The sequence below is a fragment of the Coregonus clupeaformis genome, chromosome 26 (assembly GCF_020615455.1).
Source record: "Coregonus clupeaformis isolate EN_2021a chromosome 26, ASM2061545v1, whole genome shotgun sequence".
Lineage (NCBI taxonomy): Eukaryota > Metazoa > Chordata > Actinopteri > Salmoniformes > Salmonidae > Coregonus > Coregonus clupeaformis.
This window is the reverse complement of record NC_059217.1, coordinates 22,889,304-22,916,116: the sequence shown is the minus strand read 5'-3', so window position 1 is coordinate 22,916,116 and position 26,813 is coordinate 22,889,304. Positions and strand designations below refer to the sequence as shown.

Genomic DNA, 26,813 nt, shown 5'->3' with positions numbered 1-26,813 from the left:
TCCAAGGTATGGAAGCCAATGCTATACCTATGCAATTTCAAACAATCTCAACAGAATTATGCATGCTATTAGCATTTTCATATCTCATTTTACAGCTACGTGAGACAGAGTACATAGACAGTGAAAATCAATAGACAATAGAGTTGAACTGGCTTGAACCTGCCTACCAGCAGAAATAGTTAGAGAGACACCCCGTGTGGAAAACAGCCATGTAGCAACAATAGCAAATAGGTAGCGGGTCCCATCAGATAACAGAAGACCTGCACTGTAAAACACACATAATAGATCCAGCTAAGTGGCAGAAGTGGCGATAATCTACCACAGCGCTTACTAGACAGTTACTCTCACCATCAGACATACCAATGGGTTTGTTTACTGGCCAATTTGAATTAAAATAAAGCTTTGCTTCTGCTGACCACACATCATTATCCATGAGACTATAATCCCAGCAGCAAATCCTATAGTTTCCAGAGCCAGGGCCCCTTTGTTTGAGATCGCTGACTGCTTAGCCTATAACAAAGAGAAATGAGGCGTTCACCTCATCCTCTGTAATTAAGTGTGGCGAGTAATTTAGTGACAAACCCAGACACCCAAGGCAGCATAGGATGATACCTCACACAGAAAGTGATACCACGCAGGGTACAGTAGAAGAGAGTAGACACTGGACTGGATGTAATAACTGTACAATCCCACATATTTAAACAAGCTATCCATTTCTTTCCAGATATCACACACATATTTTTGGCAACAATACAAAAAACACACTATGGGACAGACAGAAGAAGATCAAGATATGTATTAAATTGAATATTTGAATTGAAGCATCAACTCATTTTTCTCTCACTATAGAAGTGAACAGGCAGGTACTTCAGATAAACCAATCAATACAAGGCAGAATTAATGGGCTTATTTTGAATGATTCGTTTGTTCATTATGACATGTACAGTGGGAATCATAAGTATTCACCCCCCTTGGATTTTTTCACATTTTGTTGTTTTACAAAGTGGTATTAAAACAGATTTTTTTGTCAACGATCTACACAAAATACTCTGTCAGCAGAAAACTAATTCTAACAATACTTTAAAAAAATAAGCTAAATGTAACACTAATATACCTGTATTACATAAGTAATGATGGTGTTGGAGTTGTGTGCGACCACGCAGTCATGGGTGAACAGCGAGTACAGGAGGGGACTAAGCACTCACCCCTGAGGGGCCCTGTATTGAGGGTCAGTGAGGCGGATGTGTTGTTGCCTATCCCCACCACCTGGGGGTGGTGCTTCAGGAAGCCCAGGATCCAGTTGCAGAGGGAGGTGTTCAGTCCCAGGGTCCTGAGCTTAGTGATGAGCTTGGAGGGCACTATGGTGTTGAACGCTGGGCTATAGTCAATGAACAGCATTCTCACATAGGTGTTCCTCTTGTCCAGGTGGGAGAGAGCAGTGTGGAAAGCAATAGAGATTGCGTCATCTGTAGATCTGTTGGGGCGGTATGCGAATTGGAGTGGGTCCAGGGTGTCTGGGATGATGGTGTTGATGTGAGCCATGACCAGCCTTTCAAAGCATTTCATGGTTACAGATGTGAGTGCTACGGGGCGATAGTCATTTAGACAGGTTACCTTGGCGTTCTTGGGCAAAGGGACTATGGTGGTTTGCTTGAAACATGTAGGTATTACAGACTGGATGAGGGATAGGTTGAAAATGTCAGTGAAGACACTTGCCAGCTGGTCAGCGCATGCTCTGAGTACACGTCCTGGTAATCCATCTGGCCCCACGGCCTTGTGAATGTTAACCTGTTTAAAGGTCTTACTCACATCGGCTACGGAGAGCGAGATCACACAGTCGTCAGGAACAGCTGGTGCTCAGCGTTGCTTGCCTCGAAGCGAGCGTAGAATGAATTTAGCTTGTCTGGTAGGCTTGCGTCACTGGGCAGCTTGCGGCTGGTTTTCCCTTTGTAATCCATGATAGTTTGCAAGCTCTGTCACATCCAACGAGCGTCAGAGATGGCATAGTAGGATTCGATCGTAGTCCTGCATTAACGTTTTGACTGTTTGATGGCTCGACGAAAGTCGTAGCGGGATTTCTTATAATTGTCCGGATTAGTGTCCCGCTCCTTGAAAACGGCAGCTCTAGCCTTTAGCTCAGTGTGGATGTTGTCTGTAATCTATGGCTTCGGGTTGGGATATGTACGTACTACGTACGGTCACTGTGGGGATGTCGTCGTCGATGCACATACAGTGGGGAGAACAAGTATTTGATACACTGCCGATTTTGCAGGTTTTCCTACTTACAAAGCATGTAGAGATCTGTAATTTTTATCATAGGTACACTTCAACTGTGAGAGACGGAATCTAAAACAAAAATCCAGAAAATCACATTGTATGATTTTTAAGTAATTAATTAGCATTTTATTGCATGACATAAGTATTTCATACATCAGAAAAGCAGAACTTAATATTTGGTACAGAAACCTTTGTTTGCAATTACAGAGATCATACGTTTCCTGTAGGTCTTGACCAGGTTTGCACACACTGCAGCAGGGATTTTGGCCCACTCCTCCATACAGACCTTCTCCAGATCCTTCAGGTTTCGGGGCTGTCGCTGGGCAATACGGACTTTCAGCTCCCTCCAAAGATTTTCTATTGGGTTCAGGTCTGGAGACAGGCTAGGCCACTCCAAGACCTTGAGATGCTTGTTACGTAGCCACTCCTTAGTTGCCTTGGCTGTGTGTTTCGGGTCGTTGTCATGCTGGAAGACCCAGCCACGACCCATCTTCAATGCTCTTACTGAGGGAAGGAGGTTGTTGGCCAAGATCTCGCGATACATGGCCCCATCCATCCTCCCCTCAATACGGTGCAGTCGTCCTGTCCCCTTTGCAGAAAAGCATCCCCAAAGAATGATGTTTCCACCTCCATGCTTCACGGTTGGGATGGTGTTCTTGGGGTTGTACTCATCCTTCTTCTTCCTCCAAACACGGCGAGTGGAGTTTAGACCAAAAAGCTGTATTTTTGTCTCATCAGACCACATACCCTTCTCCCATTCCTCCTCTGGATCATCCAGATGGTCATTGGCAAACTTCAGACGGGCCTGGACATGCGCTGGCTTGAGCAGGGGGACCTTGCGTGCGCTGCAGGATTTTAATCCATGACGGCGTAGTGTGTTACTAATGGTTTTCTTTGAGACTGTGGTCCCAGCTCTCTTCAGGTCATTGACCAGGTCCTGCCGTGTAGTTCTGGGCTGATCCCTCACCTTCCCCATGATCATTGATGCCCCACGAGGAGAGATCTTGCATGGAGCCCCAGACCGAGGGTGATTGACCGTCATCTTGAACTTCCATTTTCTAATAATTGCGCCAACTGTGAGAGACGGAATCTAAAACAAAAATCCAGAAAATCACATTGTATGATTTTTAAGTAATAATTTGCATTTTATTGCATGACATAAGTATTTGATCACCTACCAACCAGTAAGAATTCTGGCTCTCACAGACCTGTTAGTTTTTCTTTAAGAAGCCCTCCTGTTCTCCACTCATTACCTGTATTAACTGCACCTGTTTGAACTCGTTACCTGTATAGAAGACACCTGTCCACACACTCAATCAAACAGACTCCAACCTCTCCACAATGGCCAAGACCAGAGAGCTGTATAAGGACATCAGGGATAAAATTGTAGACCTGCACAAGGATGGGATTCGCTACAGGACAATAGGCAAGCAGCTTGGTGAGAAGGCAACAACTGTTGCCGCAATTATTAGAAAATGGAAGAAGTTCAAGATGACGGTCAATCACCCTCGGTCTGGGGCTCCATGCAAGATCTCACCTCGTGGGGCATCAATGATCATGAGGAAGGTGAGGGATCAGCCCAGAACTACACGGCAGGACCTGGTCAATGACCTGAAGAGAGCTGGGACCACAGTCTCAAAGAAAACCATTAGTAACACACTACGCCGTCATGGATTAAAATCCTGCAGCGCACGCAAGGTCCCCCTGCTCAAGCCAGCGCATGTCCAGGCCTGTCTGAAGTTTGCCAATGACCATCTGGATGATCGAGAGGAGGAATGGGAGAAGGGCATGTGGTCTGATGAGACAAACATATAGCTTTTTGGTCTAAACTCCACTCGCCGTGTTTGGAGGAAGAAGGATGAGTACGACCCCAAGAACACCATCCCAACCGTGAAGCATGGAGGTGGAAACATCATTCTTTGGGGATGCTTTTCTGCAAAGGGGACAGGACGACTGCACCGTATTGAGGGGAGGATGGATGGGGCCATGTATCGCGAGATCTTGGCCAACAACCTCCTTCCCTCAGTAAGAGCATTGAAGATGGGTCGTGGCTGGGTCTTCCAGCATGACAACGACCAGAAACACACAGCCAGGGCAACTAAGGAGTGGCTCCGTAAGAAGCATCTCAAGGTCCTGGAGTGGCCTAGCCTGTCTCCAGACCTGAACCCAATAGAAAATCTTTGGAGGGAGCTGAAAGTCTGTATTGCCCAGCGACAGCCCCGAAACCTGAAGGATCTGGAGAAGGTCTGTATGGAGGAGTGGGCCAAAATCCCTGCTGCAGTGTGTGCAAACTGGTCAAGACCTACAGGAAACGTATGATCTCTGTAATTGCGAACAAAGTTTTTTTTACCAAATATTAAGTTCTGCTTTTCTGATGTATGAAATACTTATGTCATGCAATAAAATGCAAATTAATTACTTAAAAATCATACAATGTGATTTTCTGGATTTTTGTTTTAGATTCCGTCTCTCACAGTTGAAGTGTGTCTATGATAAAAATTACAGACCTCTACATGCTTTGTAAGTAGGAAAACCTGCAAAATCGGCAGTGTATCAAATACTTGTTCTCCCCACTGTATATATATATATTTTTCAATTTTAAAACATACAATCTACCTGCAGTGAAGCCGCTCAACATTTACATTACATTCAGTCATCTAGCAGACACTCCCATCCACAGCGACCCACAGGAGCAACCAGGGTCAAGCGGCCCGCCCAAGGACACATCGACAGAACTCCCACCAAGTCAAATCGGGGACCCAAACAAGCGAACTCTTGGCCACCGGCCCAAGCTCCCAACCGCCAGGCCACCAACCATCCAAGATCCTCCCCACAGTTCTATGTCTTGGGTCAATTTTAGATTCATGTTATGATTTTTCAGCCATTCCTGAACCTGTGACCAGAAACAGGCTCCCTGAGGGCAATACCAGAACATTTGGTCTATTAATTTTGTATCCTCTTAACAAAATCTGCAGAGCTGCAATGATTGTATGCCCAATAATTTTAGCTGAAAAGCACGAAGTCTTAATATATATCAACTCATATACCCTGTGCCATGAAATCGGTACATCAAAAATCTCTTCCCAGCTATTTTGCAATCTGTATGGCACAGCTGTCAACATCCTGGTCCTCAAATGAAACTGGTATACTTTCCTATGTCTGCTATTTTTGTTCCTCCGCCAGTTTTGATCCTTTATATTGGGCAGGCAGTCCAGTTCCCTACTTCCTCCCGCTGCCACCTTCCTCCTCCATTTTTTGGGTTAATGCTGTAATCAATATGTTGTAATCTTGGATTGAGCAGACCTTCCCATACAATTCCGATAGCTCCATGAAAGACATAACTCTACCATTCCAATTTACAATATAATTTAAAAACAAAATACTCTTTTCAAACATATTTTCCATAAATACAGGTATTTTATCAACCAACACATTTAAGTTCAACCATAATATTTGTTGTAATATTTGTTCTGTCTTTTCTGTGGGATGACATTTAAATTGTAACCAGCTTTGCATTGCTTGTTTGAAAAGATACTTTGAACAAGGTTTCATTTTCAATTAATCGAAAATGAGACATGGCAATCTGCACAAAGGCAAAAAGGCAATTTTTAAACAAGGGATGAGCTTTTCTTAGTAATCTACTTGAGAACCGTTTTGGGTTCAAGTAAAACTTTTGTATGTGTGAAGCTTTTAGAGAGAGGTTTAGTGCTTTTATATACATTTCATAATCTCAGCCCACCCAGTTCATATTCATTATATAGAAAGGCAAGCTTTATCTTGTCTGGTTTAGCATCCAGATAAAGCGTACTATTTTTTGCTCATGTGATTTGAAAAACGAGTTATCAGTAGGAAGCACCATAAGTAAGTGAGTAAACTGAGATATGACTAAGGAGTTAATCAGAGTAATTTTCCATAAATATACAGGTATTTACCTCTCCATGTTTGCAGGATCTTGTCTGTTTTTACTAGTTTTCTATTGAAATTCTTTGTGGAGAGCTCATTTATATATTTTGTGATATGAATACTAAGTATGTCTACTTCACCGTCAGCCCATTTAATAGGTAAACTGCAGGGTAATGTAAAAGTTGTGTTTTTTAAAGATCCAATACGTAATATGGTACACTTATCATAATTAGGTTTTAGTCCAGAGAGGCCAGAAAAGTTATCGAGATCTTCAATGAGACATTTTAGGGATCTAGCTTGCGGACTTATTATAAAACTTGAGTCATCGGCATACATGGACACCTTTGTTTTTAAGCCTTGGATTTCTAATCCTCTAATGTTGTTATTTGATCTGATTTTAACAGCTAGCATTTCGATGGCCATAACGAATAGATATGGTGACAGCGGACACCCTTGTTTAACTCCTCTTGACAGTTCAAAACTCTCAGAGAAGTAGCCGCTATTTACTAGTTTACACCTGGGGCTGCTGTACATTACTTTTAACCATTGAATAAGACACTCACTGAAATTGAAAAAATCCAGGCATTTATATATAAAATCCAGTCTTACTTTATCAAAGGTCTTTCCAAATCCGCTATGTATACCAGGCCTGGCTTCTTAGATGTTTCATGTTGTTCTATTATTTCTAGTAGTTGCTGTATATTATCTCCAATGTATCTGTCACGCCCTGACCTATGGAACTCTTGTTTGTTGAGTCAGGGTGTGAATGTCTATTTGAGATCTATGTTAGTCTATTTCTATGTTGCAGATCTAGGTTGATCTTTCTATGTTTGGTCGGGTGTGATTCCCAACCAGAGGCAGCTGTCGCTCATTGTCTCTGATTGGGGATCATACTTAAGTAGCCTGGTTGCCTACCTTTGTTGTGGGATCTTGTTCCGTTTAGGCTTGTATGTGTATAGCCTGAGGACTTCACGTTACGTTGTTTCTTGTTTTGTTGTATGTTTATTAAGTTAATAAACATGTACGCTTTTCACGCTGCACCTTGGTCTGACCCATCTCTCAACGATCGTGACAGTATCGTCCATATAAAAATCTGTCTGATCAGGATGAACAATACCTGGTAAAACATTTTTAATTCTGAGTGCTATGCATTTCGCTAGTATTTTTGCATCAGAACATTGAAGTGTAAGAGGCCTCCAGTTTTTAAGATGGACTGGATCTTTATATTTGCCATCCGGTTCTTGTTTTAATAATAGTGAAATCAGACCTTCCTGCTGAATACCTGACAAATTACAATTTCTATAGGAGTAGTTAAAAAAAGCTAATAATGGAGCTTTAAGTATATATACACTACCGGTCAAATGATTTAGAACACCTACTCTTTCAAGGGTTTTTCTTTATTTTTACTATTTTCTATATTGTAGAATAATAGTGAAGACATCAAAACTATGAAATAACACATATGGAAATCATGTAGTAACCAAAAAAGTGTTAAACAAATCAAAATATATTTTATATTTGAGATTCTTCAAATAGCCACCCTTTGCCTTGATGACAGCTTTGCACACTCTTGACATTCTCTCAACCAGCTTAACCTGGAATGCTTTTCCAACAGTCTTGAAGGAGTTCCCACATATGCTGAGCACTTGTTGGCTGCTGTTCCTTCACTCTGCGGTCTGACTCATCCCAAACCATCTCAATTTGGTTGAGGTCGGGGGATTGTGGAGGCCAGGTCATCTGATGCAGGCCCCGTGTAGCTCAGTTGGTAGAGCATGGCGCTTGCAACACCAGGGTTGTGGGTTCGATTCCCACGGGGGGCCAGTATGAAAATGTAAGCACTCACTAACTGTAAGTTGCTCTGGATAAGAGCATCTGCTAAATGACTAAAATAAAAATAAAAATAAAATGTAAATGCATCACTCTCCTTCTTGGGAAAATAGCCCTTACACAGTCTGGAGGTGTGTTGGGTCATTGTCCTGTTGAAAAACAAATGATAGTCCCACTAAGCCCAAACCAGATGGGATGGCGTATCGTTGCAGAATGCTGTGGTAGCCATGCTGGTTAAGTGTGCCTTGAATTCTAAATAAATCACAGACAGTGTCACCAGCAAAGCACCCCCACACCATAACACATCCTCCTCCATGCTTTACGGTGGGAAATACACATGTGGAGATAATCCGTTCACCCACACCGCATCTCACAAAGACACGGTGGTTGGAACCAAAAATCTCCAACTTGGACTCCAGACCAAAGGACACATTTCTACCGGTCTAATGTCCATTGCTCATGTTCCTTAGGTAGTCCTTATTGGTGTCCTTAGGTAGTGGTTTCTTTGCAGCAATATGACCATGAAGGCCTGATTCACACAGTCTCCTCTGAACAGTTGATGTTGAGATGTGTCTGTTAATTGAACTCTGGGAAGCATTTATTTGGGCAGCAATTTCTGAGGCTGGTAACTCTAATGAACTTATCCTCTGCAGCAGAGGTAACTCTAGGTCTTCCATTCCTGTGGCGGTCCTCACGAGAGCCAGTTTCATCATAGCGCTTGATGGTTTTTGCGACTGAGATTGAAGAAACTTTCAAAGTTCTTGAAATGTTCCATATTGACTGACCATCATGTCTTAAAGTAATGATGGACTGTCGTTTCAATTAGCTTATTTGAGCTGTTCTTGCCATAATATGGACTTGGTCTTTTACCAAACAGGGCTATCTTCTGTATACCACTCCTACCTTGTCACAACACAACCGATTGGCTCAAACGCATTAAGAATAAAATAAACAAGGCACACCTGTTAATTTAAATGCATTCCAGGTGACTACCTCATGAAGCTGGTTGAGAGAATGCCAAGCGTGTGCAAAGCTGTCATCAAGGCAAAGGGTGGCTATTTGAAGAATCTCAAATATAAAATATATTTTGAGTTGTTTAACACTTTTTTGTTTACTACATGATTCCATATGTGTTATTTCATAGTTTTGATGTCTTCACTATTATTCTACAATGTAGAAAATAGTAAAAATATAGAAAAACCCTGGAATGAGTAGGCTTTCTAAAACCTTTGACCAGTAGTGTATATAAAAAAAGGCTTGATATACCTCTACCGATGCACTTATTAAGGAAGCTGGTGACTGATGTGTTAAACTCCTCAATGTTATCGGATGAATCCTGGAACATATTCCAGTCTGTGCTAGCGAACCAGTCCTGTAGCTTAGCATCCACTTCATTGGACAACTAAAGGACAAGGATAATATACTGTACATCTAGCTGGTTTTTCTATGAGGTGTGTGTCTCTTTGTTAACAACAGCTGGTGTGCAATCTCTAATGTTAAGGAAGTCTCAAGGTTTTGCTCACCTGAGTTATAATACCTCATGATAAGCTGCAGACCATACTATTTACCAAGAGATTTTTCATCTAGTACTTCCTGTTTGAGTTTTTGCTTGTAAGCAGGAATCAGGAAGATAGAGTTATGGTCAGATTTGCCAAATGGAGGGCGAGGGAGTGCTTTGTATGCATTTCTGTGTGTGGAGTAAAGGTGATCTAGTGTTTTGTTGCCTCTAGTTGCACAAGTGACATGCTGGTAAAAATTAGGTAAAACAGATTTCAGTTTTCATGCAATAAAATCACCAGCCACTAGGGGGGCCGCATCTGGATGTGCATTTTCTTGTTTGCTTATGGCCCTATAAAGCTTGTTGAGTGCGGTCTTAGTGCTAGCATCCGTTTGTGGTGGTAAATAGACAGCTACAAAAAATATGGATGAAAACTCTCTTGGTGAATAGCATGGTCTGTAGCTTATCATGAGGTATTCTAACTCAGGTGAGCAAAACCTTGAGACTTCCTTAACATTAGAGATTGCGCACCAGGTGTTGTTAACAAAGAGACACACACCTCGTAGAAAAACCAGCTACATGTACAGTATATTATCCATGTCCTTACTCATCGACGTAGTCTGGTCAGGGAGCCCACTCGTTTGCCTCTCTTGTACCGGCTCTTCCTCTTTCGAGGCCTGGGGATTAGGGCCTGGTCTGGAACCAGCAGTACATCCACAGCTGCTAACTCGTTGAGGGAGAAATCTTCATCCAGATCGAGGTTAGTGATCGCTGTTCTGATGTCCATAAGCTGTTTTCGGTCATAGGAAATGATGGTGGAAATACTATGTAAAACAAAACTTAAGATCAGAGTAAAAAAAACACACAAAATAGCAGAATCGGTCAGGAGCCTGTAAGACGACAGCTATCCACTGCAGCACCATCTTCATCCACAGCATAAATATAATACATCATCCATAAGCATAATTATTAACTTTACCATGCTTAAAAATATATTCAATGTCTGATTTGTTATTGTTACCCATCTACCAATCACTGCCGTACTTTGAGGCTTTCGAAAAGCTCCCTGGTCTTTGTAGTTGAATCTGTGCTTGAAATTCAATACTTGACTGAGGGACCTTACAGATGTTGTATGTATGGGGGGGCAGAGGAAGAGGTATTCATTCAAATATGATGTCACCTAAACAAAGGGGGTGAATACTTATGCAACGACTGACTATATTTTAGTTATTTCATTTGTATTAATTTGGAAACATTTGTAGAATTGTCTTTGCACTTTGACAATATGGAGTATTTTTTGTAGATCATTGACAATTTCTTTTTACAAATTTCCATCCCACTTTGTAATGCAACAAATGTGAAAAAAACCAAAGAGGGGTGAATACTTATGATACCCACTGTATATGCTTTTCCCACTTTAAACCATGTAACAAAACATCCGTAACACATCCATGAAAACACAGCACAGTTTGCCATTAGGATTTCCACATGCCAGCGGGACCTAAAGTGGCGTCCATCTAAGCTGTTGACCGTATCCTCCATCCGTTTGGGAAGAGCTCCAGACAGCCTGGGTAGATGGGGCTGGCAGCTAGCTGCAGGGGTAGGATGCCGGGGTGTGGGGAAGGCACTAGGCAGCCATAGGTGGGACAGACATGGCTCCCTTCACCCTGGTCAGCAGGCCTAGCTGGCGCCAAGCATGGAGAATTAAGCGCAGTCCGGGACGGGATAGGATAGGCCTCTCTGCTGCTTTTAGGCCAGGAGCATGCAGATACAAGTATGCTCCAGACACAAGAGGCTGGACCACCATCTGACAGGGCTGAGCTGCCTTTGATAGAGCTTTGTTTTGATGGCCGTCCAGGGCTTTAGTCTAAATGGCTATCTTGTGGTGGAGTTTGTGAAAGCTGGGAGAATCTGGTAAAATGAAGACCATTCCCTTGCTACTGCACACACACAAACAAAATCATGTTTTTGGGTAAGTGGCTGGACAAAGAGAGGCTTGAGTGGCATTGTGTATCCATCTGCGGAAAAACACCAATGCTCACTATTATTTATCTACTGCAAATTATTTTTTCAATTATGAAATACAAATGTTCAGAGATAAATAAAATGCTTATTTTGGCGGCCCCTCAAATGTCCTTTCAAGTGTCATTTTTTTAAAATGTCCACGTGTGCCAAATATATCTATTGACATGAACAATGTTACTTCTTGGGGCACACACTTTTTGTTGAGGTTATAAGTAATGAAAGATATACAGTTTTCACCGTTTGTCACGATCGTTGAAAGGAGCGGACCAAGGCGCAGCGTGGAATGCGAACATACTTTATTTATATTCACCACACGAACAAAAACAACAAAACGATACGTGAAGTCCACGGTCAAAATCACAAACCAACACGGAACAGGCCGGACCGGGCTGGCGACGCGCATCACAGGCTTGGTGCGAGGGACAGGGACAGGAACAGGCCGGACCGCACTGGGAACACACACCACTGGCCTTACACGGGGATCAGGAACGGGCCGGACCGGACTGGCAACACACCTCAGTACCTCTCGCCGTGCCTCTACACTTTCCTTCCCTCTACTCACCAATGGCTCCCGTAACCCGGTGGCCTTCTCTCCTCGTCCACTAACTCGCCCTTTTTCTGCCTCCAGCAGCCCCGTCGCCCATGCCATGTGCCCCCCCTAAAAATGTATTGGGGGTGCCTCTCGTCTGTCCGACGACGACACTGTTGGCGCCGTACCTCCTCTCTCGCCAGGGCTTTAACCCTTGCCCATGGTCCTCGGCCCTCGAACATGTCCTCCCAGGACCACCATTGGCCCACCTGGGCCATCGCCAACTTTTCCAGCTCCCTACCCGGCGTTTGCTCCGACACACGCTGCTTGGTCCAGTTTTGGTGGGATCTTCTGTCGGGTTGGTTTAGTGTATGAGTTTACTAGTTGTTAGTGCCGTGCGCACTTTACGCACTGTTTTGCGTATTCGCCTGATGTATTTTGAATTTTGCTCCGGTGACTATTAAAAGTCGGATCAACTAAGCTTCTGTGTCCTGCGCCTGACTCCAACACCGCATCCACATCAGCCTTGTGACACCGTTTTTTTTACAGATACATAGGCTATTATAGGCCCCTCAACAAAGAGGCATAACAAATGCATCCAGTTGATACTGACTGAATTGGGTGACACACCTGACTTTCTAAAAAAGAACACAGTCAAGGATTAACACACACACACACACACACACACACACACACACACTTTAAATCTTACTGGAAGTTTGAAATCATATTAAAAGAAAATGGAGACTGAAACATATGTGGAGTTAGTTGAATGAGGGCCCACCATGCCCTGTCAGTCCTGTATGAGTCCAGTAGTAGCCTACAGCCAGGGCCAGAGAGAGAGAGAGAGAGAGAGAGAAAGAGAGAGAGACATCACACCATGGAGCTAATGTGAGAACACTAGAAAGACCTGAGACACAGTAGTCTCTACCATCAGACAAGCCGTGACTTGACACACATTTCTCAGTTCCTTTGCTTTCTTACCCCTTCTTTAAACACTAGTTGTAGAATTTCACAACTAGCTCATAAAGGCCTGTGGCCCACGGGAAGATAAATCATTGGCGTTTGCCTGTCTGTGAAAAGCAAAGAGAGCCCTTGACTTATGGAGGCCTACGACATTCATTCTCACCATTTGGAATGGCAGGAACTCCATGGGAAAGATCCCAATGTGCTGAAGAGATACTTTAAATACCATCATAAAGAAAGGAAGGGGGGGAACTTGTGGCAAGTGCATGCAACATCTACCTTCCTGTGTGTGTGTGTGTGTGTGTGTGTGTGTGTGTGTGTGTGTGTGTGTGTGTGTGTGTGTGTGTGTGTGATTGTGTGTACGTGCTACTGCCAGAGAGCACTTATAGCTGTCAGCACTTTACCTCCCACTGTTAACATCTGCTATGCTTAACGTTGCCATGTAACTCGGTGGTACATCAGATGCAGGCTAATAGAATAAAATGATCACACGCTGCCAACCCTTATCACGTTACATGCACACATTTCATTATGATGCAACAAGCAGATTTGTTAGATGAATATCAATCTAGAGTAAGCTTGAGGCTGGCGGAAAACCTAAACATACTGCTCCTGTATAGCTTGGATCGGTTCTTGTAAGTAATCTACTTAAATCGTTATTTTTTTATTACATTACATTAATAATAAATGAGTAACTAATAGCATGTAACAAGAGTTAGCTACACTTTATGGTCAATTCCTGCCCTTTAAGTGTATATCATTTTGGATATTCAATTCAAGACTACATATTTTTTGCTGAAATTGTTCACTATTGAAAATGATGTTTTCAGAGTCTTTTTGATAATAACAACGTTTCACTTCAATATGTGCACATTACTGATTATAGCTACCACTTGAGATTTTCAGGTGCTGATTTTGAACAATGTCAAAGTATCAGTCATACTTTTAGCAGTAATGAACTGACTAGTAGACCAAGATACAAGATCCATCTCTGTTATAATGTAAATGAAAAAATAGGTATATTTCTAAGTGAGTGTGTCTGGGAGTGTGAAAGGCCCAGACAGAGGAACAATGACAGCTGTCTGTCTGTCTCTGCCAGGACCTGACATACATCCAAGATGCAGGGTCGCTGGACTACCCCCAATTACCCCCAATTCCCCCATTGACATTTGTGCAAAATCAATAAAAATGATCTTCGAGTCCATACGCCATTTGGCAGCTCCATCTTGTGGCGTCTTCTTTAGAATATAGAGGCCATACTGTACAATGGAGTAGCCAGGCGCATGTAATTTGTCAGGCTAATCTCCAGCACTCTTACATTGATTTTTCCCTCATTCCTGACTCCTTAGCCTCTAGTCATTATGAGCACAAAAACTAACTTAATCATATAGTGTGTTAATGTACGGGTCACAATAACCTCAATTTCTTTGCCCTCTGGTAATTTCAGGATTTCTTTTGATTTTCTTCTGAAATCTTTTTACAGGTCATTGTCCTTTTACTTTGGAAAATGGAAAATGTAGAGTTGCGCAAATGTTGGCCTAACCCTTTTCTGAACCAGAATGTACAATCTCTTCTTCTCTCTCCTCGACTCAATTATGTTTAATAAACTGTATGTTTGATATGATCATACACAAGTATTCTCTTCAAATGTATTTTTATATGCCATTAGAGAAAATATTGTTATTCTGTTATTTTAATTACTTCATCATTTGTGTTTTGAATAATCACAGTTGTCGAACCCTATGGAATTCTACAAAAATTATGAATATGGCCTTAGTATAGCCAACCTGAGAACGCATAACATCGAAACACTGTTTCAGCGCTAATACACAAAGCATATTTCTACATCTAACAAAGCTACTGTACTCAGTCCTGAATAAAGTATGCCATTCTAAGGAGCTTGCTGGCTACCTCATGCCTAGATGATTACCTATAATATCCATTATGGATTTAACCCTTCTCCTACCATTAATCCGATTGAGAGACTACTCTAGATTGTGGTGATGATAATGTTGTTGGTTTGTCTTTGGATTACAATCCACTCCAGTTCAGAGTTACATGTTAAGTAGGTTTCCTCTATACAGTAGCTGGTATGACACATAACATACTGTTATACACATGCCATTCAGAACAATGGTTCTCAAAGAGCATGACAACGTGCCACAGCACTAAGCTTATTACTTTATTCACCTTCCCAGTTGTCTGCTTAAAATGCCACATACCTATAGGGGTTGCTGTCACTATCAGGAACCTTATAAATAATCCAAGCATATCCTGCGCTATCACAAGCAACACACTTTGAATCTGTATTTTTGTGTTGTTTGCCAAAAGTATCTTTTACACCAAAGCTCTTGAAAAAAAAACTATTGTGGCATGTGTGTCACCCACTCTCTTAAAGGCTTTAATCCTCATGTGCTTATCTGCTCCAGTCAAATGTATTTCTTATCGAAGAGAGTGAGGGGAGCCTTCTGACAATACTGCTGTTATCAAATTTCTTCAGCCGAGTCCCTGTGTCATTCAGCAGTCAGATGGTCTCCAGTTTGATTGATGGATGGGCTTCCCAACAAATAAAATGGGGATCAACAGCTTTGCGCCTCTCTCCCCTTCGGAGACCCGAGTGAAACATTCCTCTGTAACAAAGGCGGGATTACGGATGCATTAGCTCTCCATCGACCACGGCCTCCTGCTCCTGTCAATACTTTGCACATAATAACCTGAAGCAATGATAAGGAAACAAAAGGCAGGCGAGATAGGAGCCGGATGGGAAAATAAATCAATAGGAGTGAGGGAAAGTTTTTTCAAAGACACACTGTCAGGCCTGGGGAATAATTTTTCGGACGATGCTGTGGGATAATGCCCCCTGACATGAGGACAATGAGCCCTCCAGGCCCATCAGGGGACTGCGTTGGTCGTCGGCTGGCCTTGATAGCACCAGGAAGATAAGAGGGACAGGGAACGGTCAGGGAGAGTCCTCTCAGACCCACTCACAGGGACACAACACACAGGGCTGTGCTAGACCCTCAACCCTGTGGCATCCTCAATGCTCCTTCTATTAGTCTCTATCGTTATGCAATATGTATTTTAATTAATCACTGGTGCACTGAGAGAGCAGAGTCCACATAGCTCTGCAGAGGCTCCTCCTGAGTGTCTGTCTGAACATATCAAGGTTACATTCAAATTTCCTATAGCCGCTCCTGATCAGGTTCACTTCTTCTCTGATAGGTCACTAATGTGATTTATGGCTCTATGTGGCACATTTCTGGAATAGTATACATATTTTCCATTTACCAACCCTGAGCGGCTACTGGAAGTGTATAAGGACCATCTCCATAAAACTGTATTCAGTGACAAAGAAACATTATGGAGGATTTGTTGGTTCACAAATCTGGGTTATACAGTACTAATAACTGGACGAGAAGAAGTCCGGGTAATTGTTTCCCCCTTACTAAATAATTAATTTCTTACTGTTTCACTAACCAATCATATGTCTGGGGTTGGGAGGTGCAAGTAGTAAAGAAAGAAAGAAAGAAAGAAAGAAAGAAAGAAAGAAAGAAAGAAAGAAAGAAAGAAAGAAAGAAAGAAAGAAAGAAAGAAAGAAAGAAAGAGAACTCAGGCTCTGGAAAATTAATGAGAAATTAGAAAAGATGGCTATGCATGTTCTGTCTGCAGAGGGCTGTCACACAAAGACACAATAAACCCTCGGAACAAACAGGCACTTAAAAACACTGTCCAGAAACAGTGAGCAAATTCAATTACAGAAGTAATTAGAAGATATAGGGCAAGGCTGCCTTTTGGGACTGTGCCAGAAAACATGAATTAATAGTAGTGAATAGGAGGAGGCTGTCCTGGTAATTAAGAGGCAATCACCTATGTCAACGAATACCTAAAAAAAAACACAGGATGGAAACTATGAATTTAGTGATCAAAAATATTTTAAAGATGACTGATAGAGCAAATTCATTTTAAAAGACTCATTTCTGGAAAGATAGCAAGACAATTGCACATGATGTGCTCCTTCTGGCATTTATATTGCTAATTACATTTTGATAATTTGCAGAGGAATTTTAGAATTATCTGTAAAACAGCAAAGGCAGCATTTGGCAAATATTGTCTGTACTGTTTAACCGTGCTTACAGTACTTGCACTGACAGAGATCGTATATAAGCCAGTCTTCAAACTGAAACCATTCAAAGCAAACTGAGAAAAAATTTACACTTTCACTTCAACTTCTCTTATCATTCATGTGTGCATCCTCCTAATGAGACAATAGCAGCAATTAAATGACCAGATAAGAATAAAATAAATAATAACTTTGATGATTTACCTCCCATGGGGAACGCTATCATTTCTGCCTGCTGAATTTTGTACCACCACACACTGCGTTTGTAAACTAATTAATCCATTGACAAAGTTCCAAAAGATTAAAAAACTTGAGCTCCATAAAGAGGTAACAGATAGAGAAAATGAAATAGAGTTGCGGATTTAAAGAGTGTTGGAGTAGCTAAACAACAAGCCACATTACACTGTGAAAAATAAAAAAAATTGTACCCTACGCAGAGCTTATTGTCAACATAATGATATTCCTCTCATCCAATGGTTCTCAATCATAATCATTCTTATTAATCATCCATTTCTAAATAATGTTATGTGTGAGTGTGTACACTGCTGGAACACCACTGGTAAGACTTGGTTCACACAGAATATTGGAGAAATGCTATAGACTGAGAACCTAAACTTTGAGCTCTATTCATTCATAAGCACCTGATACTGGAGCATATAAACAGAGAGAAAACACCTAGCAATGAAGCATCGAAGTGGTCCTTATACCCTGAGTAGAAATAATGTAAGATCAAGCTGTAGTCTTATAATTTTCATCATATCTATCTTTTGAAGGAAATTAAATGGGGACCAAGCAAGGGGCTCCAATTAGATGAATTTTAAGTTCAAGATCTTTAAAGAGGATTAGCCTTTCTTTTTTTCCATACACAAAATGTACATATTCATACGCGTTAGAATTTAGAGCCACTTTATGACTGATGAGAGAAAAATTCCACTTAATATTAACAACAGTGACGATATGGGGTTATAAAAGCCCAATAGCCTGAAGGGGATGGATAACACCAACATGCTTTCACATTTCAATGGGGAACTAGTCCTTTATTTACAGCAAAAGGTATATCATTTACTGCCGAGTGTGAAAAGTGGATGGACATAGGCTGGCCCTCATAGTTCATCATCATCGCCTAGAGCTGCATGCTGAAAGACCAATTATCACTTAAATGGAGTTAAAGCCAAAGATGGACTGTCATGATCAACATTCTATTTTCCTCCCAGTCTTGAGGAGGCATCGCTCTGAACCAAAGACCCAAAACAAACTTAACTGGAAATGTGATTAGTGTTTAAAGTATCCAAATCATTAATGATCAAACACGGCACTCCGTTTTAGCACGGTCATGTGAGGCAGAGATTATACATGTGATCTGGGGGCTTAAACGATTTAGTCAATTATGAACGTTATCTAAAATGCTTTAATTTCCTATTCAGCCCTTCCATAGGAGTGTCATTTTGTCAATGATGCGTGATTAAACCCAGATTGCAACAACGTGCAATCGGTCACATCTGGTGGCAGGGGGACCTGAGATCTTAACGAAGGAACGAGGGAGGATTCAAACTTTCCCTCTTCAGCCTTGGCATCCGATTAACACCAGGCTTTGGTGGGATGCCAGCAATGGGGCCATCTGTGTCCCTTAACCCTCAAGATGGCAGATGTAGAAGCAGATTGATTTTTGATTCAGCTGTAAACACAATGAACATCAAGTGTGAGCTGTGACTTGCTACCGTTTCCTGTCATTTTCTGCCATTCTAAATGAGGCAATATATCACATCTGTAGCCAAATTACATCACATTCACTCTATACAGGAGGGAGAATTTACCTACAATAGAGACTAGGGTAATTACTTATCCAGATAGCTAACTTTAGAAAAACATTTTCTGTATCATTTTATTCAAACTAGCCATCAGTTAGTTCCAAAAATCTTTAACAATGTTTGGATTTAGCGATGACAAAGTGACATTACTTCCTATTGATCTCATGCTATGGTTTTACGTGATATCAGGTGGAACCACATCAGAGGTAAGCGTGTCTGGATCGAGATCCTCTCCAGTTCCTCTAGCTTGGCCTGCAGGTCCCTGGATTGTCCTGCAGGATGACATCATAGCTGAAGGACTGTTTAAGCGGAGATGCATGCTGTTGGGCCTCCGTGATGCACCACGGATCTCCACCAGGGCACTCCCCATCCCAATCCCTTCTACTGATTACAGGTCTTCTCCACGGTCAGGTGACCAGTCTCAGAGTAAATTACAGTCTCCCCTTTGCGTTTTCTTTTGTAATACCGAGCTCCGTATCTTAGCCCCTGCCTGCGCCTCACCGACTTCCATTCTATGTCCAAATGACCGTGTTTTTGTGGTGGTAATGGCTCTCATTTTCTCAGCGCCCCATGGTGGCTTCACTTTTCATCAGCCTGTGAGTGGTGGAGACTCCTCTGGCCCCAGAGAGAGGGCTGGTGGTGGGATAGTGTGTTCTGTGGGCTAATAAGGCTCTTCTCAGCTCTGTACCCAATCTTCTCTACCATACATATCAGCATACAGCCAATGACACCTAACACCCCCAAGGTTTCTATCAGAGATAGTGACAATCACAGCAGAGGTCTTCGTCGCCTTTCCAATCCAAAACAGTCCCAGCTGCAGTCCCACTAACATGTTTCAGTGACTGGCTTAATATCATCCAAATGAGCAATTATGACGTGGTATAACAGAATGACATAACATATTTCATTGTATGGGGTGAACTGCAAAAATGCTGAATATCTCGTAAAAATGTTATTCACTTATGTCTCTCCCACCATGGGAAAGATCTGACCCATCTGAAATGTCCCCAAATTCCATCAGAAGTTGAACATTAAAAACCCATACATCTTTATTTTGAGACAGTCCAGCCCTTTGTGATGTGAGCAGCACAGTCACCCTTTTCCCATGTGGGAGAGGAGAAGTGTCCTGCCTGCTGTTGACCTCCAGCCCCTGGTCTGCCTGCCTGTCATCCATCCCCTGGGGACAAGCCAGCACTTCCAGGCTCCCTCTGGACACTCCAGAAATCTCTGTCATCCAACATACAGCCTAGCACACCCACAGACATGCACAGACACACACAAAGAAAGACATAGACTCTCTCTCTCACACCCAAACACACACGCGTTCATGTGCGCGGGCAAAGCACACAAACACACACCTCACTGTGTGTTTGACTTTCTGCATATTGAAAGAGATTTACACTGACAGCAAAATCCCACATTTCAATCATCTGTGTTATCCCAGTACAGTTAGTGGCAGACCAAATCTGCTATTCAAAAAGTATTATTGTTAATCTAACTGCCATTTGATTTCCCTCTAATTCTGTTTCCCTTATATCCCTTCTTTGAACAGGGAACAGTTTCAAGTACTGACCAACATGCAAGCAGAATTCCTGTGATGCCCACTGAGCTGCTGGGCCTGGCTGGGCCTGGCTGGGCCTGGCTCGGCCTGCAGGTCTGCCACATACAGATCATGCCTAAACACTCTATTCTCCTCTACTGGAAAAAAAACTATCCCCTCTCATTTCAGCACTGACATCCCCAGCATGATCTGGAAACTGGAAAGTAGTCCAAACTGAGGAAAAGTTAGATAGGGCTTATCTGATATGAATGAACTGACTAGATTTACCACAGTCACCTGTATTTGTTTTCAAACTGAACCTTGAAAAAAAACTAAATTGCACACATTTCCAATTGCACAAGTTATTTGGACTGTTCATGCAGCTAGCTACTTTCTTCCATCCTGAAAATCTTGAAAACGATTCACTGTTCTGAAACAGGCGTAGATCAGACATCACACAAGCATGGCGCTTCATGTGGAGAGGCTACTGTGGTTCTCTTTGTGGACTGAGGGGGGAGGATTAATTCCTCCTATGTTAATGTAGAGTAAATTCCTTGTTGGGATGTGGCGCCTGCCGGAAGCTGCCGATGGCCGGTGTGAGCCAGGGTCAGGGCCACAGCAGGAGATTAGGTTCTCTCTCCGCCTGTATAGAGAGGGAGAGGAGCGCAGCGCAATGAGGGGGATTTGCGCTCTCAACCCTGAGGGTAGATGTTCACATCACAAAAAGCCCCACCGCAAATTGCACGTATTGAATAGCTAATTTGGCAGTCTCAGTTCAGAGGGGCTTGAGAGGAGAGAAGAGTGTGAGGAGGATGAACACAAAGCTGCAGAAAACAAAAGGCATCAGCTCCTGCGAGGTTAGGCCTGGATGAGGAGAGCTGCGCCCGGCACGGCAAGAGGAGAGGAAGGAGAGGGTGGGCTGGGGGGCTTCCTGGATGAGGGGCATGCCGGCAGCACACAGAGCATTAGTGAGCCTGCTTAGCCCCTGCTCAGCCCGCACTCATTGTTTTCTGACTGGCCACTACCTTCATTAGCACTGGAGTAGCTAGTCGGCTATAGAGCAGAGCACAACTAATGAGGACAAACAGTCAGTCATCAGTGTGCCATTCTCACTACATCATCATCAAGTTACTCACACTACTCTCAACTTTTTAGCCCTGGTTTGGTATTAGAGCTTGCGTGCAACCCAGGTAAAGAAAATATTTTCAGATTTCTTAACAAAACCCAATGGTGATTAAAAACTATAAATTGTCTCATTTCAATCCCAGCTGGGGAAGAGTTGCTTGCTACTTCGGCATAAATGACTACAAATATGCCCAAAATGAGAAGGCTAGGCATGTACACAAGATTAGTAAAGTTGTTTTGAAGTCTGATTGCAAATAAACTAAATTCCTGTGATGAAAGTGCATTTGTAACATGTTAAAGCTGACCAAAAGCACCACTGAGATTATGACTGAGAAAACAGCAGAATAGAATGAGAGTTTTAAGCTCCAAAACCTAAGAAAATAATACTCTTAAATTACCACAACAAAAGCAGGATAGCAATAGTAAATACATTAAACATAACAATAATATTATTTGAAGGCAAGTGTATTTATATAATATGCCACAGAGTTAATCTACAGTGTATAATGTTGGTAAACCACTGGTTTATCAATTCAGTGAATCTGTTTTAAAAAATGTTTCCGTTATATTGTGTTTCTTCTTTGATTGGAAATCCTTAAAAGGATAGTTCGGGATTTTGGCAATGACTTCCCAGAGTCCGATGTGGATACCATTTTTATCTTTCTGCGTCAAGTATGAAGGAAGTTAGAGGTCGTTTCGCAAGCCAACGCAAACTAGCGTTAACATAATGACTAAAAGTCTAAAGGAAAAGCTAGCATTCTAGCTGTTCCCATAGACTTCAAGTCAGTGGTCCTCTGTAGCTCAATTGGTAGAGCATGGCGCTTGTAACGCCAGGGTAGTGGGTTCGATCCCCGGGACCACCCATACGTAAAGATGTATGCACGCATGACTGTAAGTTGCTTTGGATAAAAGCGTCTGCTAAATGGCATATTATTATATTACGCTAATGCTAGTTAGCAATTGTGCTACTGCTAGTTAGCAACTTCCTTCAAACTGCACACAGAGACATAAAAATGGTATCCACGAGTTCATCGGACTCTGGGAAAGTAGATAAAGGGCTTCATTGCCAAAATCCCGAACTATCCCCTTAACAATTATTATAGCCTATATGAAAACAATACAAAATTGCTATGTTTTACCGCAATTTCCGTGGATTTTATGGGTTAATAGTTTTGTAGCACAACATCCACATCCGCTGCTTTTAGAGTAGAAAAGTTTGAGTGAATGGAGCTGTTGCCAGCAGCCATATCTTCTCATCTCCCTCCACTACACCCACCAGCCCCCATCACCAACTTCATGTCCATGCTAAAACACCAGGCATGGAAACAGATGTGCTTTTTGGACCGAAACATACGTGAAACATAAAGGAGAGCGCATCCACTGTCCGCCAGGCTTTCCATCACTGGACCACATTAACATATATTTATTTTAAAGAATGTAACTTTCTTGCACTGCCGACAACTTGGCCTTTTGTTAGGGCGTACTCTCACTGAGTGCATGTAATGGCTGAAATGGATGATGAAGAGACCAAGGGAGGAAAGAGATACACAAATGCACAAAGGAGTCCTAAGAAAGGAGCCCTGTAATGTGGTACTCTGCTGCTCAGACCTGTAGGGGTAGGAGGCAGCATCTTTACGGTGTATCCAGGCAGCACTAAAATCCACTGTCGGTGCCCAATCAGGGCCATTTTTTCTAGCCGCAAGGGCTCCTGCATCCCTGCCTTTACACTACACTGGAAACCCTTTGTACTAATTGCTAGATTGTACCAGATTTTCTAGTTCAGTTCTACCCTATAATTGTCTGACAATGATGGGCAAGGAAGGGGAAAACTTCAGGCTCCAGCGTTGTGCAGGGCTGTGGATTAAAAATGACTCAAGGAAGTGTGTGTCGGTGTGTGCGTGTGGTATGTGTTTGTGTTGAGAGGGGGGTGGGGGTTAAGCCAACCAAAACGGTCTCAGTCCCCCCTTCAACTCCTTGTTTCCGTGGAAGCCAACGTCAAGCAGCCCGAAGCCACTGAAGCGCACTCTCCAGCGAGCACGGCCGAGAGGAGAGCCAAGCCTCCCTTCTATCCTTCTATCCCACCACCACTACCACCACCCTACTTCAAACACACATCCTCCTTGCACCTCTTCTCCACCACACACTGACACACCACCATTTAGAAAGACGTGCTTACAAAGTAATACTCCCAATCCTCTCACAGAATTAACTTAGCTGGGATTGGAAACACACTAATAACTCACTTAATATGAGTTATATATTAATATGTACATCAATTACAGAAAAACAATACACAAAATCAGTAATAACTGCATAATATAATACGAAGAATTTCCAATATTGATTTGAGAAATACTACTACAGTCATTCCTTGGTACTGCAATTCAAAGTCTCTCTTTTGCTTCAACAAATGACTTTAAGCTGCACATTAAATTAGACATTTCCTCATGTCATCTAAGTGAGAAGTGGCCCACCCCCATTCAGACAGGCTGGCTACAGTCTGTCACTCTGCACACTAGCGGCTGAAGAAAGGAGAAATAAATAAACGTTTGAGTGAAATGAATGTGCACCTTTCAGCGAGAGACATAACTCTTTTACATTTGTGCTGGTGCAGGTGCCAAAATGAAAACGGTACCATCATAGACCAGCCCTGTCGCCCTTGCCCCCTCCAGGTGCTATTCTAGTCTACAAACAGCAGTAAAGTAAGAGACAGATCACATAACAAAGACACCTTGCCTGCCACGAGCTGCTCTTGCCCCACTCTGCCCAGACCTGCACCACCTCAGGAGGTATGGTTATTGTTAATCTGCATTCCAAATCAAAACATCCAGCATGCTCGTCTTTAGTCGTTCCACACACTCAATGCCTATATTTGCACCTGAGCACAAATTTCATCACAAGGCCAAAGAACCAGAAAGAAAGAGGGAGGGAAAGGCAGAGACAGGGGAAAGGAGAGAGAGAGAGACCAGCATACTGTAGCTTGACAAGCGGAGAAACAGCCATGCAGTAGCAGTCAGCGGACAGCTTACCTTTCCCCCTCACTGCTCTAAGAGCCTAGACCTGCACATCCATGGTTCTCTCCCCCTGAGCCCATATGGAGTGAAGCAGGGCCGCCTCATGACTCCCACAGCCCGGCAGCCCAGCGCTTTAGCAACTAGAAGAGCACAAGACTAAAATGTCTTCCTCTCTGCCTCAGCCTGCCTTAGTGCAAGGGGAGCTAGGAATGCACTGGCTATAGACTTTTGTCCAAGCTGTAGGTCTTTTTTTAGTGAGGCAAGATTAGTTCATACAAAACTCAACAATACAGCACTGAAACTCATTGTTGATATTCAACATTTTTCACATAGCGGAACAGAATAGACAATACGGTAGCTAGGAAACCATGGGCTGGATTACAAGTTGATGATATCTCATCCTTTCGCAGGCCTGTAATCCTTTCATTGAGTGGCGGACAGAGCAGACGTAAACCAAAATCAATATCAGTGGAACTGGACTGGGGGTGAGGGGCTGTCAGGATGTTTTCACATTGCTGCACGCTTCACAATAATTTTTGGGGGGTGGATTCAGACCAGACAGGCTTTACACTACAGATCTGCTCCACTTGGAGATAGCCCTGAATAGACGCTTCCACATAAGCCAGTCTTAGCTCTCTTTCAAAATGATGACTATCACTAAATACTGTACTGCTATAAACATGTGTGCTTGTTACAGTACAACATAACAAATCAGTGTGCAAAATTGTGCCCTTCCCTAAAACATTTTTACAACACAAACAATGTGTTTTTATGAGAAATATGTTTCAGGAAGAAAAAAAGAAACACTGCCATGCACATGCATTTTAATTGTAATATAATTTGAGCAAATATAATAAACTACATTTGCACATGCATTTAAGTAATAAACCAAATGAGCCCTTAAATGTTTGCAAATTGAACATCAACATTACAGTTAAACATATTGTCACACAGGTATGAATTATTCCAAGTTAAAACCACTGCAGCAGGTGAAGAGTAAAAGGCTGATGAGAGATCTTACCATGGCTGCTATACCTGTGTGCCTGATCCAGACCCAATTCCACACCAGCTGCCACATTTTCCCAGGGCTCCTGAATACTCTAGATAGCCAGAGAGAGGGGATTGTTCAACCCCTTCCTTTTCATCACCTCTGCAATTGACCAATTGACAACTGATTGATGGTTATCTTTTCACACCGACAAAGGGAGAAATTACCATCTCTAAATCTATGTACAGTAAAAAGGCCCAAGAGTAAATTACATGTTGCTCAAATTCCTCCTTCACTCAGTCCGCACGATGGCAGGCAAACAAAAAAGTTTCCTTTTTGTCACTTCTGGGGCACTGTAGACTTGGCCTTCCCTGCCAACTGCACAGAGAACTTGACAGCTTCTTTAAATGGGGTAGCACAAAGGGCCTTGAATGAGGGATGGTACCAGGCCGGGCGGCCATTCTCCAGAAAGGCTCCTTTTTTGCATTGAAAACAGAGGGCTTGTGAAAAAACAGATAAGCCATATCTGAATAAGAGCTGGGACACTGCGAGTGACCTTGGGGAGGGGGAGATTCTATGTAGCTAAGCTTTTCAGACAAGCACAATGCCTTCTCTGCATCCAAATAAACAGGCCAAATACAAGCAGCACAGTTGCTTATCAAACCTCTGCTTGGTTGAGTCACCTTTTCATGCAGTGCTCACTGTGTTACATCGGTCAGATAAAACAGTGGAATACATCAGGTGCCCTCCTGAAATGATTACATCTACTGTACATACTTACACAGAACTATTACACTAACCATGACTACCCAACGCAATGACAGTGACTTGTGAGACAAACATTATTTAGCTCAATCTACATAGCACATAACCCCCATCTCTGCACGTCCTGCATGGACTTCGAGTAAGAAAGGAGGCATGGAGGAGTAGGAGTAGGAGGATGTCTGGGGGCCAGTGATGGAGGCAGCCCCAGCCCAGAACAGGGGCCAGGGCTGGCATCTCCTCTTTGTATGGAAGCACAATCCTCAAACACCCCTTTTCCTTTTCACAGACTCTCAATCAGAGCAGATGGGACCCAACCAAGAAGGCATCAACTTTGGAGGAGGAGAGTCCTCTATTCAAGGATCCCAGTTAGAGAGAGAAGCTTCTCTGTCAAATAGCCCAGTGTTTAAGCATGTTGCTAAGACACCAAA

General features: G+C 42.7%; 1 long non-coding RNA gene across 3 annotated transcripts in view; it reads right to left on the bottom strand.

Moving 5' to 3' along the window:
• The window catches only part of LOC121540260, a 208,506-nt gene that overhangs the window by 40,483 nt on the left and 141,210 nt on the right, over positions 1-26,813 (bottom strand). The window contains exon 1 of one of the 3 annotated variants that reach the window (XR_005995471.2): positions 25,654-25,705. The exons of 1 other annotated variant lie outside the window; for it this stretch is intronic. This is a non-coding gene — a long non-coding RNA (uncharacterized LOC121540260). Of the gene's footprint in view, positions 1-24,647; positions 24,831-25,653; positions 25,706-26,813 lie in introns of those variants that run through there. One more of the 3 variants, XR_005995469.2, reaches the window with a different exon arrangement.